The sequence below is a fragment of the Microcaecilia unicolor genome, chromosome 2 (genome assembly GCF_901765095.1).
Source record: "Microcaecilia unicolor chromosome 2, aMicUni1.1, whole genome shotgun sequence".
Taxonomy (NCBI): domain Eukaryota; kingdom Metazoa; phylum Chordata; class Amphibia; order Gymnophiona; family Siphonopidae; genus Microcaecilia; species Microcaecilia unicolor.
In genome coordinates this window covers 277,430,903-277,442,837 of record NC_044032.1, presented here as the reverse complement: position 1 = coordinate 277,442,837, position 11,935 = coordinate 277,430,903, and positions in this window count along the sequence as shown.

Genomic DNA, 11,935 nt, shown 5'->3' with positions numbered 1-11,935 from the left:
GCATGTGGCCAAAAAAGGTACAACATACAAAGCAAAATCACACACACACTCTCACTAGAGGCAGGGATGGGGACAGAGGAAGGAAAGAATAGAAAAACAGATTGGGGATTGCGGGAACAGCAGTGATTGATTGGGAGGACGGAGATGGGGACTTGGACATTGGGTGAACAGGGTGAGCAGGTAGTGGATGATCCACTAAGGATGAGGGACCTGATGAGAAAAGGGGGAATTGATGTGGAAGGGAGTGCCCAAACACTGTCTCACACACTGTTACAACAATAATTGCAAGTACATCATCATTATTCTAGCGCCCATTTCATTTCTGTAAGAAACAGGCCTTTTTTACTAGTACTAGCCGTTAAGCCCGTTAAAACGGGCAAGTATTGGTATGTTTTTTTTCCAAGGCCCCCTCCCTCCTCCCCCTGCAGCTGTAAGGCCCCCTGCAATCCCTCCTTCCCTGCCAATTCCAAGGACCCCTCCATCCCTCCCTCCCAGCTCCAAGGCCCCAGTCCGCCCCCCACAGCTCCAAGGCCACCCTCCTCCCCTGCTGCAAGGCCCCCTTCCCTCCCTCCCAGTTCCAAGGCCCCATTCCCTCCCAGCTGTAAGGGCCCCCCTCCCAGCTCTAGGGCCCCATTCCCTCCCAGCTGCAAGGGCCCCCCTCCGTCCCTCCCTCCCAGCCAGCTCGAAGGTCCCCTTCTGTCCATCCCTCCCAGCTCCAAGGCCCCCTCCTTCTGACCTCCCATGTCCAGCATCCTCCCTCCTTCCCTGCCAGCTCCAAGGCCCCCTGACCCTCCCTCCCAGCTCTAAGGCCCCCTCTCCCCCCCCCTCTCCTCCCAGCTCCAAGGCCCCCCGCCCTCCCTCCCAGTTCCAAGGCCCCTCCTCCTCTCTCCCAGCTTCAAGGCCGCCCTCCGTCCCTCCCTCCCAGCCAGCTCCTAGGCCCCCCTCCTTCTGAGATCTTCCTGCCCTCCCCTCCCTCCCCCCCAAGGTCGCCGCCGCCGCCCCTCCCCCCGGAGTCACCGCCACCCCTCCCCCCGGAGTCGCCGCAGAAACTGCAGCAGGCAGATCAGCTCCCGTTGGCCTTCCTTCCCTTCCTGTGTCCCGCCCTCGTGTGACATAACGTCGGCGAGGGCGGGACACAGGCAGGGAAGGAAGGCCGACGGGAGCTGATCTGCCTGCTGCAGTTTCGGTGCTGTAAGTTCAATAGCGAAGAGAGGGCCCGGCCTGGGTGGAGGGGGGGGCGGCGGCGACTCCAGGTTCGGTGAGCGGTAGCGACCTCGGCGGTTCCCTCCCTCACCTTCCGCGCAGTTTCCCTCTCTGTTCCGTCATCATGTCTTGACGCGGGGGCAGGACAGAGAGGGAAGTTTCTACTGCGCATTTGCAGGTGAGACGGTCACTTGCCATTTATGTTTGAAATATATAAAGTATTCCATACCATGTATAATGAGTTTATCTTGTTGGGCAGACTGGATGGACCATACTGATCTTTATCTGCCACGAATGTTACTATCCAGCTCATAATTGAAAGTGATCGCCGGCCATTTCCCGACACAAATCAGGAGATGGCCGGCGATCTCGGGAAAGCAGCAAAATCGGTATAATCGAAAGCTGCTTTTTTGACAGCATTACCGCTTTCCCGTCGCCTCACCAGTGAAAGTTCAAAGGGGCCTGTCGGCGGCGAAGTGAAGGCGGGACATGGGCGGGTATGGGCATGGCTACCAGATAGCTGGCTTTCGCCGATAATGGAAAAAAAACGGTGTTAAGCAGTATTTCGCCAGGATTACTTGGTCCTTTTATTTTCACGACCAGGCCTCAAAAAGGTGCCCCAACTCACCAGATGACCACTGGAGGGAATGGGGGATGACCTCTCCATACTCCCCCAGTGGTCACCAACCCCCTCCCATACTAAAAAAATTAAAATAAAAACTTTTTTTGCCAGTCTGTATGCCAGCCTCAAATGCCGTACCCACTTCCATGACAGCAGAATGTGTTCTATCCTCTGACAGCCTTTCCCTGGTTGTGATTTGGCTTTCGGGTGAGTGTGACACCTTTTCTGTTAGGTGCACTGCAGAGTCACATCAGCAATGCATTGTGGTGGGTGTAGGGTAGTGGGCTCTACTCCCATGGTGCTTTTCCCCCTGCTAACTGGGTCAGAGTGTGCCCTGTTGTGTTTCCGGTAGTCCATGAGGTAGTGGCCATTTTTGTAAGGCAGTTTTAGATTCCTTTCATGTGTCACCCACGTTAGAGAACGTTATTACCTTGAATGTGGCTGAAAGAGGGCATTGTACACCATTCTACCAGCTCTGACCTACTGCTAATCTCAGTACCATGGAGACTCTTTACCAGTGGGGTGCCAAGGTTATACAGAAGCAACAAGTCCTAGAGGCCTGTGTGTATGCAGGTCCCTGGAGCACTTTTAGTGGGTACCGCAGTGCACTTAAGGCAGGCAGACCCAGGCCCATCCCCCCCTACCTGTAACACTTATGCTGGTAATGGGAGCACTCCAAAACCCACTGTACCCACATGTAGTTGCCCCCTTCACCCCTAAGAGCTTTGGCAGTGTTGTACATTGGGTTTGGGGGGGGGGGGGTTGGGGGCTCAGCACCCAAAGTAAGGGAGCTATGCATGTGGGAGCTGTTTCTGAAGTCCACCGCACTGACCCCTAGGGTGCCCAGTTGGTGTCCTGGCATGTGAGGGGGACCAGTGCACTACAAATGCTGGCTCCTCCCATGACCAAATGCCTTGGATGTCGCCGGGTTGAAGATGGCTGGCATTTTTTTCCATTATCGCTGAAAAACAAAACCGGTCATCTCAAACCCGGCAAAATCCAAGGCATTTAGCCGGGCTAAACCGTATTATCGAACAAAAAGATGGCCGGCCATTTTTTTCGATAATACAGTTCTGGCCAGTTGTAGCGCCACCACCAACATAGATCGCCGGCGATTATGCACCTCCACGTGTCCATGCCTATCCTGTATTAAATCACAAAGGTTGTTTTCTCCTCTCTTAATCAAATTATCTCCAGCAGGCTCTGACCCCTCGCTGTCTGACCCTTCTCCAGTAGTGATTGGTCCCTAGATCCTCTCTGGACCTGGGACTGAGCTTTCCCTGTCTCCAATCCCACTGCTTCCAGGCTGGGACCCTTCACTGCCTACCCATAGCACTCTTAATCCTCTGACCACTTTGTGTAGTAGCTCCCATCCTTGTCAGCTCTTTCCAACAGGACTCCCCTCTCTCCTCCAGATCTATTGGGAAGGGATTTTCAGACAACCAAAAGACCTCACTAAAGGGCAAGAACGTCTCTTTATCTCCTTCTAACTTTTCTCCCCTTGTCACTCTTCCTTTCAGCACACTTTCTTTCTTTATTTTATTTCAAAGCTACTCCCCTTAGGCTAGACTTCCTCCCACCCAGGGACTGTCTACAGGGACTTACTCTCCTTAGTATTCTCAAATTTAGCAGGAGATGACAGACCTTTCCCAGATTTGTCTGACATTTTCTTCTTTCCCTCTTTTTTTCTGATCTAGTGAAATGTATCATTGCTCCACTCAGATAAGCCAGATGTAATTATTTCTCCCTGACCCATATAAAATGTAAGAATTCTCATTTCCAAGGACCACATTGCTCTTGTGTTACCTCTCTCCAGGAAACCTTCCCACCTTCTATACTTTAGTTCAACTATTAGGTGATATAAAAAGTACAGAAAACATTCAGATCTTGTCCTCAATGTTACTTTTTTTTTTTTTCTTAGACTGAACAGCTGCTTTTTCCTTACCACACCAATCTTGAAATTGTCTGATCAAGGTTAGAAAAAAGCAATGCACCTATTCTTAAGGGAGAAAATTGTAAAAAATAAATAAATTCTTAGTTATACATTCATATAGGGATCTATGTAATAAAATGAAATGTGCACATCAAAGCCCTCTTGAGCATGGTAAAAACAATGTACTGTGGAGGAATTTATAAGGGGGGCAAAATTATGTATAAATTATGATTTATTGGTCTAAAAGGGAATAGTATAGTATTGTGACAAATCTGTGGGTTTCTGAGCCTGAAAACTATTATTTCATGAAGTCTATTTCTCCTAATTGGTCAGCAGATGGCCATGTTTTGAGTTGTAAAGCTGTTGCAGAAACAAAAATACTTTCTCTTTTCCAGTTTAAGTTTATGGAAAGGCAATCTGCAGTAAGATTAGCCAAATACTTTCAAATTTGATGCCCTGGGGCTCTGATTGGCCCTGGACTTCAAATCTAGCCAGGAAGTACTAGATTTTTGTTTAATCTCAGTATGGAGGAGAAACATTTCCGTCCTGAGATCCTGCTCAAGGCTTGTGAGCAGTCAAGTTCCTGAACTCCCCAGGTGCTACCTACTGTAGGTAGTAACAAGTGTTAGACAACTTTAATGTTAAGCCTTGTTTTGGTTATCTGCTATTGCTTGCTGTACTTTTCCATCTGTTTTTTTTTCTTTAGTTCACTGTTTAACTTTTTCATGATAATAAACCTATAGTTTATTGGTTCTGTTGTCTTGGACTGACTAAGAATCATTTTTTGTGTTTTGGGGTCTATGGGTGATTTCTAGAAACTGTGGGACCCCTGGAGTGTGGCCCCAGTTGCCTAGAAATCACTGGGGAATAATCTGAGAGTGGGAGACTAGCCCAGAGACCCATTCAGTGGGAGGAGGGTGCTAGTATAGAGCATGTGCCCAGGTGCAGGTGGGTCTGAGCAGTGCAAGGAACAGACCAAGTGGCCACAGGGTTAACCCCAGGTGGGTGCTAAGCGTTTCGTGTCAAGCATGTTCTCCACACTTTAGATTCAGAAACAGCTAAAAAATTGAACATCTGTTTCAGATCAGATGACAAACTTTAAGCATTATTTTCACCCCTAGTGGCCCTAGTGGCCTAGTGGTTAGGGTGGTGGACTTTGGTCCTGGGGAACTGAGGAACTGAGTTTGGTTCCCACCTCAGGCACAGGCAGCTCCTTGTGACTCTGGGCAAGTCACTTAACCCTCCATTGCCCCATGTAAGCCGCATTGAGCCTGCCATGAGTGGGAAAGCGAGGGGTACAAATGTAACAAAATAAAAGATTGGATTGCTGAGGCCCAATGTCTCCTCCTTTCCCAAACAGAAGTATGAAGGTGACGTCCCTCCTCCCTCTCTCCCACAAGGCAAAATTGTAGAGCCTCAGAGAACCCACATCTGCTCCATGTTCACAGGCAAGTTCTTCCATTAGCAAAATTAAACAATCACCTGCAACACAGAAAGTATGAGGATAGCTTTTGGCATTTGCTATGCATGAGCACAGAGGACATTTTTTGATGATGCCAGTGGCTAATTCCATAAATCACAGCAAAGAAAAGCATCTTTTTTTCTGCTACAGTCCTTCCTCTCCTACACAGGGCAGAAGAAAAGAAGGGATAGAAGTTAAAGAGGACAGAAATTATATTTTCCCTGAATATTTGTTTTAAATGTGTGGTTCCTTGCAGGGTATTTTATAACAGGGTTCCTAGGCTATGAAGGCAAATAGGCATATGTGTTCCAACTTGTAGCAATATGGGAGAGAGCAGGCCTGGAGCTTTGGCAAACCAACCAGTGTTTTTTTTTTAAAGGTGAAAACAAAACAATTTATTAATGGTGCAAGGAATTGGGTAACCTGTTCTCTTCTGTGGCCTGATGCAGGACCACAGCATGTTCAGGACGGGTCATGCCTAAATGCAGCATGGTAATATTATATAAAGGAAATTGGGCTCCTTTTTTCCTTTGTAGATAAGACTCATATATGTACCCTCTGGATGCCTAATTCTAGGTGCCCTGTTATAGAATCCCCCCCAAAAAATAATATTGAAGGCACCAATCCCCAGATTCTATATACGGCACCTTTAGTTACATATGCAAATCTGGGTGTATTCTGATTTGCACACGTAACTGAATTTGATAATGAGCCAATCAGCACTAATAATTGGATGCAATTATCAGCACTAATTGTCAATAATTAGAATTTACGTGCACTACTCTCTAAGCATATTCTATAATGTGCTTAGAATAAATTCTACCGTGCAAATCCTAAATGGGGGGTGGATATGGGAGGAGCATGGTCAGGTCAAAGATATTCCAAAAATGTGTGCGCATTGTCATAGATAACCTGCTCAATGCCTAAGATTAGGCATGTGCAATTCTAATATTTTCCCAAACACTAACAAATTAAATTCATGGATAGTAAATATTACTACAGTTTAACCACGGTATTTATTCATAAACTAGCATTGTTTATTAAACGGGGATCCTCAGAGTTTTCAACAACATACACCATCTGGGAACCATGTCCCAATGCAATAATGGTGCTGTTCACATCGTCATTGATCCACCCGTATAACTTCCTCTATCACGATCTTTTTTTCCCCACAATGTTTCTTATACTTTTTTTAGGCATGTGCATGTATACCAGGTTTTCATTGGCATAAATGGCTGTGCCTAAATTCTAGTCATGTGGATGGATTTAGGCGTATTTTGTAAACTGCACCTAACTTTAGGGACAGTTTACAGAATACGTCTAAGCATGTTTTCCTTTGGCGCCAATTTTTTACTCAACATATATAGAATCTGGCCCCAAGTGCCCATTCCATTAAGGACTTTTCTCTAGGGCTATCCACTGGTGCAATTTCAGAGGCACTACTACGGGATTCGGGCTCAATACCCCCAACCCTGCGCTGCAGACTTCAGTGGATCCTTTTGGCTTTCCAGGCTCTAAGGGAGAATCTATACCCTTATCATTCTATTGGCTTCAAAATCTTAAATCTGACCTGAATTTGACTACAATGTTTCTTCAGTGAGTGTCTGTTCCTACTTTTTTGAACTATGCAAAAAATGGTATAACACTTAGCAACATACAGCAAAGTAGTTGATTTAGGGTAAATGTGAAATCCCTGAGCCCTTGGATCATTTTCATGGCTCACAACAGTATTACTTATCAACAGTTTTTAGTACCTGCTATTTCAGTCTCTTTTATGGATTACATTTGTGTCTTTTGTTTCTTTATTCTCTTATTTGAACCTTTTATAAAATGGAAATCTAGAAGTTAAAAAACAAGTCTTGCATAGTGCTGAAAAATAGCTCAATGTTTTTCCATTAAATAGCTTTTACCACCTGAAATAGGTCAAAATGTTTCACAAATCCTGTTAATAATTAAGTTCAGGTGACAAACTTCCTATTACAGAGGTCTTCTAGTCTGCAAAAATGTGTCCATTGACACAAACAATATTTCTCAGTGTTAATGGAATAGTACACTGGTATTTTTAATTAGCATTGTGTCATATTTTGAAGCATATGCACAATTCATAGTCTTAGTTTATCTGAACATAGCATTGAATACTCACAACTCTATTAAATCACATTAATTTCTGTTACTTTAACAATTTATAAACCACTGAAGTATGATGCAACCCTGTTAAGTGGTATGCATTAAAAAATAAAGCAAAACAAAAAATGAAAACCTACAACAGATCCTGTAGAGTCAAAAAGAATGGTATATTGTCTAATTCATGGTCAGTTCCATGTGGAGTTCCACAAGGATCTTCATTATCCCCCATTTTATTTATTATTTTCTTATACTCCTTAGATTTAGAGTTAGAAGAGGTGGGGTACAGGAATTATAGTTATGCAGACAACATTACTGTTCTAGGGAGGTCTTTACTAAAACTTAGCTCGAGTTATCTGCAGCAGGGCCCATTTTATTCCTATGGGCCCTGCTGCAGATAACTCAAGCTAAGTTTTAGTAAAAGACCCCCTAATTTCTTTCTGCTCTTTATCACAAGGTGTGTTGTCCACAGTTCAATGGTGTATTTTATTGCTTGAAGCATGAATGTCAAGACATAAACTAAAGTTAAATACAGAAAAAGAACCCCCCCCCCCCTTTTACAGTTCTGCATGGCAATGCCGACAAAGCTCATTAAAGGAGAAAGGGCTGTGTTAGCATTAGCGCACTGCAGACACTAGCATGGCTTAGTAAACAGGGAGGGTAGTTTATTTTATTACAAACAAGCAGCGTGGTGTTGTCTATATCAAAACAAGGACATCAAAGCAGTCCAACTTAGTCCAGAAAAAAGAAAGAAAAAGAGGGGGAAAAGTCTCAACAAGTGCTGCAATATTGAATATTGTTCATTAATTGCATGCACAACAAGTCATCATAGACTGAAACCCCCCCCCCCCCCCCAAAAAAATAAGTCTATTTTTATTTTCTTATATTTATAAATGCTTATATTCACACATAGGTCCAGCTCTAAAAAGTCTATACGTAGGACAGATTTGTTAAAAGATAAGTTATTTTGTGGTTTTGTTTGAGGAGTGCTCTCTACTTCTACCACTTATATGGGACCGGTAGATACCTTCCACAAGCCACCAGCCAGCGCGATCATGACTGCTATACTGAACCGGGGCAATTTAAACTACTTCCGGGTTATTATCAACCAATCCTAGCACCCAATCTATTTAGAAGTTGGAAGATTTTCTAGTTGAATACTGTTTAAAGGAAAACCTTCCATTCAATTTTGTTATTAAGCCCTTGCGGTATTAAGGATTTTAATTTATAGATCCAACGCTGTTCTCTTTGTGTCAGATAACAATCACGATCCCCGCCACGAATATGAGCGGGGATGTGATCTATCACAGTACATCTATAGTCTTCAAATTTATGTGAATACTCTACACTATGTTGTACTAGCGGAGCTTCCACTACACTATATTTTAAATTATGCTTATGATCACTAAGCCTGTTTTTCAACATACGAGTCGTTTTGCCTACATATATTTTGCGACACGGACATATCAAAATATAGACCACGTGATTAGTTTCACAGTCAGTCGCATGTCGCAATTTGTGACTTTTACCATCTACTGGATTTTGAAAGACATCCTCTGATAACATTATCATACAAAATGTACACCTAGTACATGGTTTATGGCCCAATTCTACTAATCCCTCCAGTGGTCATCTGGTCAGTTGAGGCACTTTTTGGAGGCTTGGTCCTAAAAATAAATGGACCAAGTAAAGCCGGCCAAGTGCTCGTCAGAGCCGGCCCTCTTTTTTCCATTATCGGCCGAAGCCAGCCATCTCTTAACCACACCCCCGCCCCGCCTTTGATACACTGCCAACACACCCCCTTGAACTTTGGCCGGCCCTGCGACGGAAAGCAGTTGAAGCCGGCCAAAATCGGCTTTCAATTATACCGATTTGGCCGGGTTTAGGAGATGGCTGGCCATCTCCCGATTTGTATCGGAAGATGGCCGGCCTTTTCCTTCGAAAATAAACAGGATGATTATTCAAATTGTTCTGCTTTCTTTATAAGATTTTGTTTGGTCTCACACCAGAATATTTGTATGAGCACTTTTTGATAGTAAATGCTAACTGACCCCCCTCCCTTTTACAAAGCTGGGGTAGCTGCTGCCAGTGCGGTAATGCCAACACAACCCATTCAAAGTGAATGGGCTGTATTGGCATTACCATGCAGCAGCTACTAGCATGGTTTTGTAAAAGGGGAAGGGGTGAATCTGTCATCCTAAGGTCTATAAATTTTATAGCTTTCTTTCTATAAAAGATTAAGAAAAGATTAAAGATAACTGATTCTCTTTTTCATATCAAGCTGTTAAGCATGGAGTAGAATTTTTCTGAAATTATTCAAATCTCTTCTAATTATTTGATTTCAGAAAACCGTTAAACTTTATTGTTCCGTAATTTTATCTTGAAATCATGTTAAGTTAGGTAAGTTGCGGTGTCTTGAAATCATGTTAAATTTTGATTGATTATGGTTTAGACTTAATTGTTGACATAATGCATTTCCCAGATAATATCTTGTCTGCCATTATTGTAATCCATTTAGAACTAGTTAGGTACAAGCAGGCTATAAATCCTAATGTAATGTAATATAATAAATACTTCATAATATATATTTTTCAAAATGGCAGCATACAAAGAGGCCAATATATTAAACTAATTATTTTTTCTCAAAAGCTACACTACATATTAAAATGCACAAAAATGCAAAAGTATGATAATGCAGAAATTTCAGCATTTGTTTTAACATGCAAAATGCCTTCATTTGTGCTATTTTTCCACAAAAAGTAGTGTGCAGTGAACTTTCACATGGAGGTGGCTATATGCAAAAGTTTTACTTATTTATTTATTTTAAATTTCACATTAAAAGGCAATGAAGGTACCCTTTGAGGGGGGGATTCTATATATGACACCTAAAATTACCACACAGTAAGCAATTCCGCCTAGGAATTTTCTATTAAAAAACGCTTGGATTTACACACGGTATATAGAATACGCTTAGGTGGACTTCACTGCGACTTAAACTACGCATGACCGTTTACACCAGTGAAAATGTGGTGTAAATCCCTGCATATAGATTTAGTCTCACTGGACCATATTCTATAACAATGCATGTATATTTTGGAATGCCCATGAATTGCCCATTTCCCTGCCCATAACCATACCCCTTTTTTGCTGCATGCATTACAATTTTGTAACACTGCATTACTGAATACGTTTAGAAATTTGTGAGCATAAATTCTTGCCAATTAGTGCTCATTATTGCTTGTTAAGAGCTGTTAACAATACTAATTACCTTGTTAAATCAATTAAGTTATATGCATTGTTATGGAATCTGCTTGGATTTCCGTGCTGAAATCTAGTCGCGCTATATAGAATCTGGTGGTTAATGTTAAAATTTTGATTTTGTACTTGATTACTCACCTTTCCAAATTGAACTGAAGGCAAGATACTGTTCCCATGCCCCCCCCCCCCCCCCCAACCAACAACCCAACATAATGAATGCATTGACAAGGTGTTTTGCACTTCATGATGTGTAATCTGAGGGACAAAGAAAACATGAATATGAAGGACACAATTAGTAAAACACACAGGTCTTTTCCCAAAAAAGTGTTGACACATATCTGGACAGAGCCTGCAGCAGAAAAAAGCTTTTCCCCTTGGCTGCCTTCTAAAGTAGATTCCTAGTAACAGTTACCCATCAGATGTGCACAGCCCACAGCCTCCAGATCTACAGAATGTTACTGACAGTTCTAATTTGGAATTTACATAGGTGGTGAAAACCTTCTGGCTAGTAATTGAAACCTTGGGTCAAAATGTCTAAGCTTGCTGTCAAAATAATACTGAACTCAAATCTAATTGTATGCACCACTTGTAAAATAGTATGGTTTGGGGCTATAACAATTCATAGTTGTCAGTGATTTCAGAAACATCAAGGTGAGAGGGATGAGAACATTGATAATCTATATCCACATATAGATTATCAATGTTCTCATCCCTCTCACGGGTTGGGATTTGACACAAACTGAATGGTGCCTTTTGCAATAATGGAGATGAGGAAGAAGCGGAACTCTGCAGGAATGCACAGATGAGCAAATGGCGACTCCCAAACCAGTCAGGAGACACTGAATGCTACTGAGCATCAGGTCCTTCAGCCCCTAGATGAGGAGATAATGTGGAAGATGGTGATCTGGATGCATCTCGCCAGTCAAGGGGAAGCAGTAAGTGTTATCTAACATATATAGCTGCAAAGGCGCCTAGACAGTGCTCAATTTCAAGTCCCCAGACAAGCCCCCCCCCCCCCCTGCAATAAAAAAAATAAATAAATAAATGTAGATTTGGAAGTGGAAGTAGTGGCCTAGTGGTTAGGGTGGTGGACTTTGGTCCTGAGGAACTGAGTTCAATTCCCACTTCAGGCACAGACAGCTCCTTGTGACTCTGGGCAAGTCACTTAACCTTCCATTGCCCCCTGTAAGCTGTATTGAGCCTGGAAAGAGTGGGGTACAAATGTAACAAAAAAAACTTACTGCAGGACATGAGCAAGTATGTGGTATGCTATTTTAAGATGCAGTAAGCACAAGCTAGCGCTTACCACAGTTTAGTAAAAAAAGACCCTAAG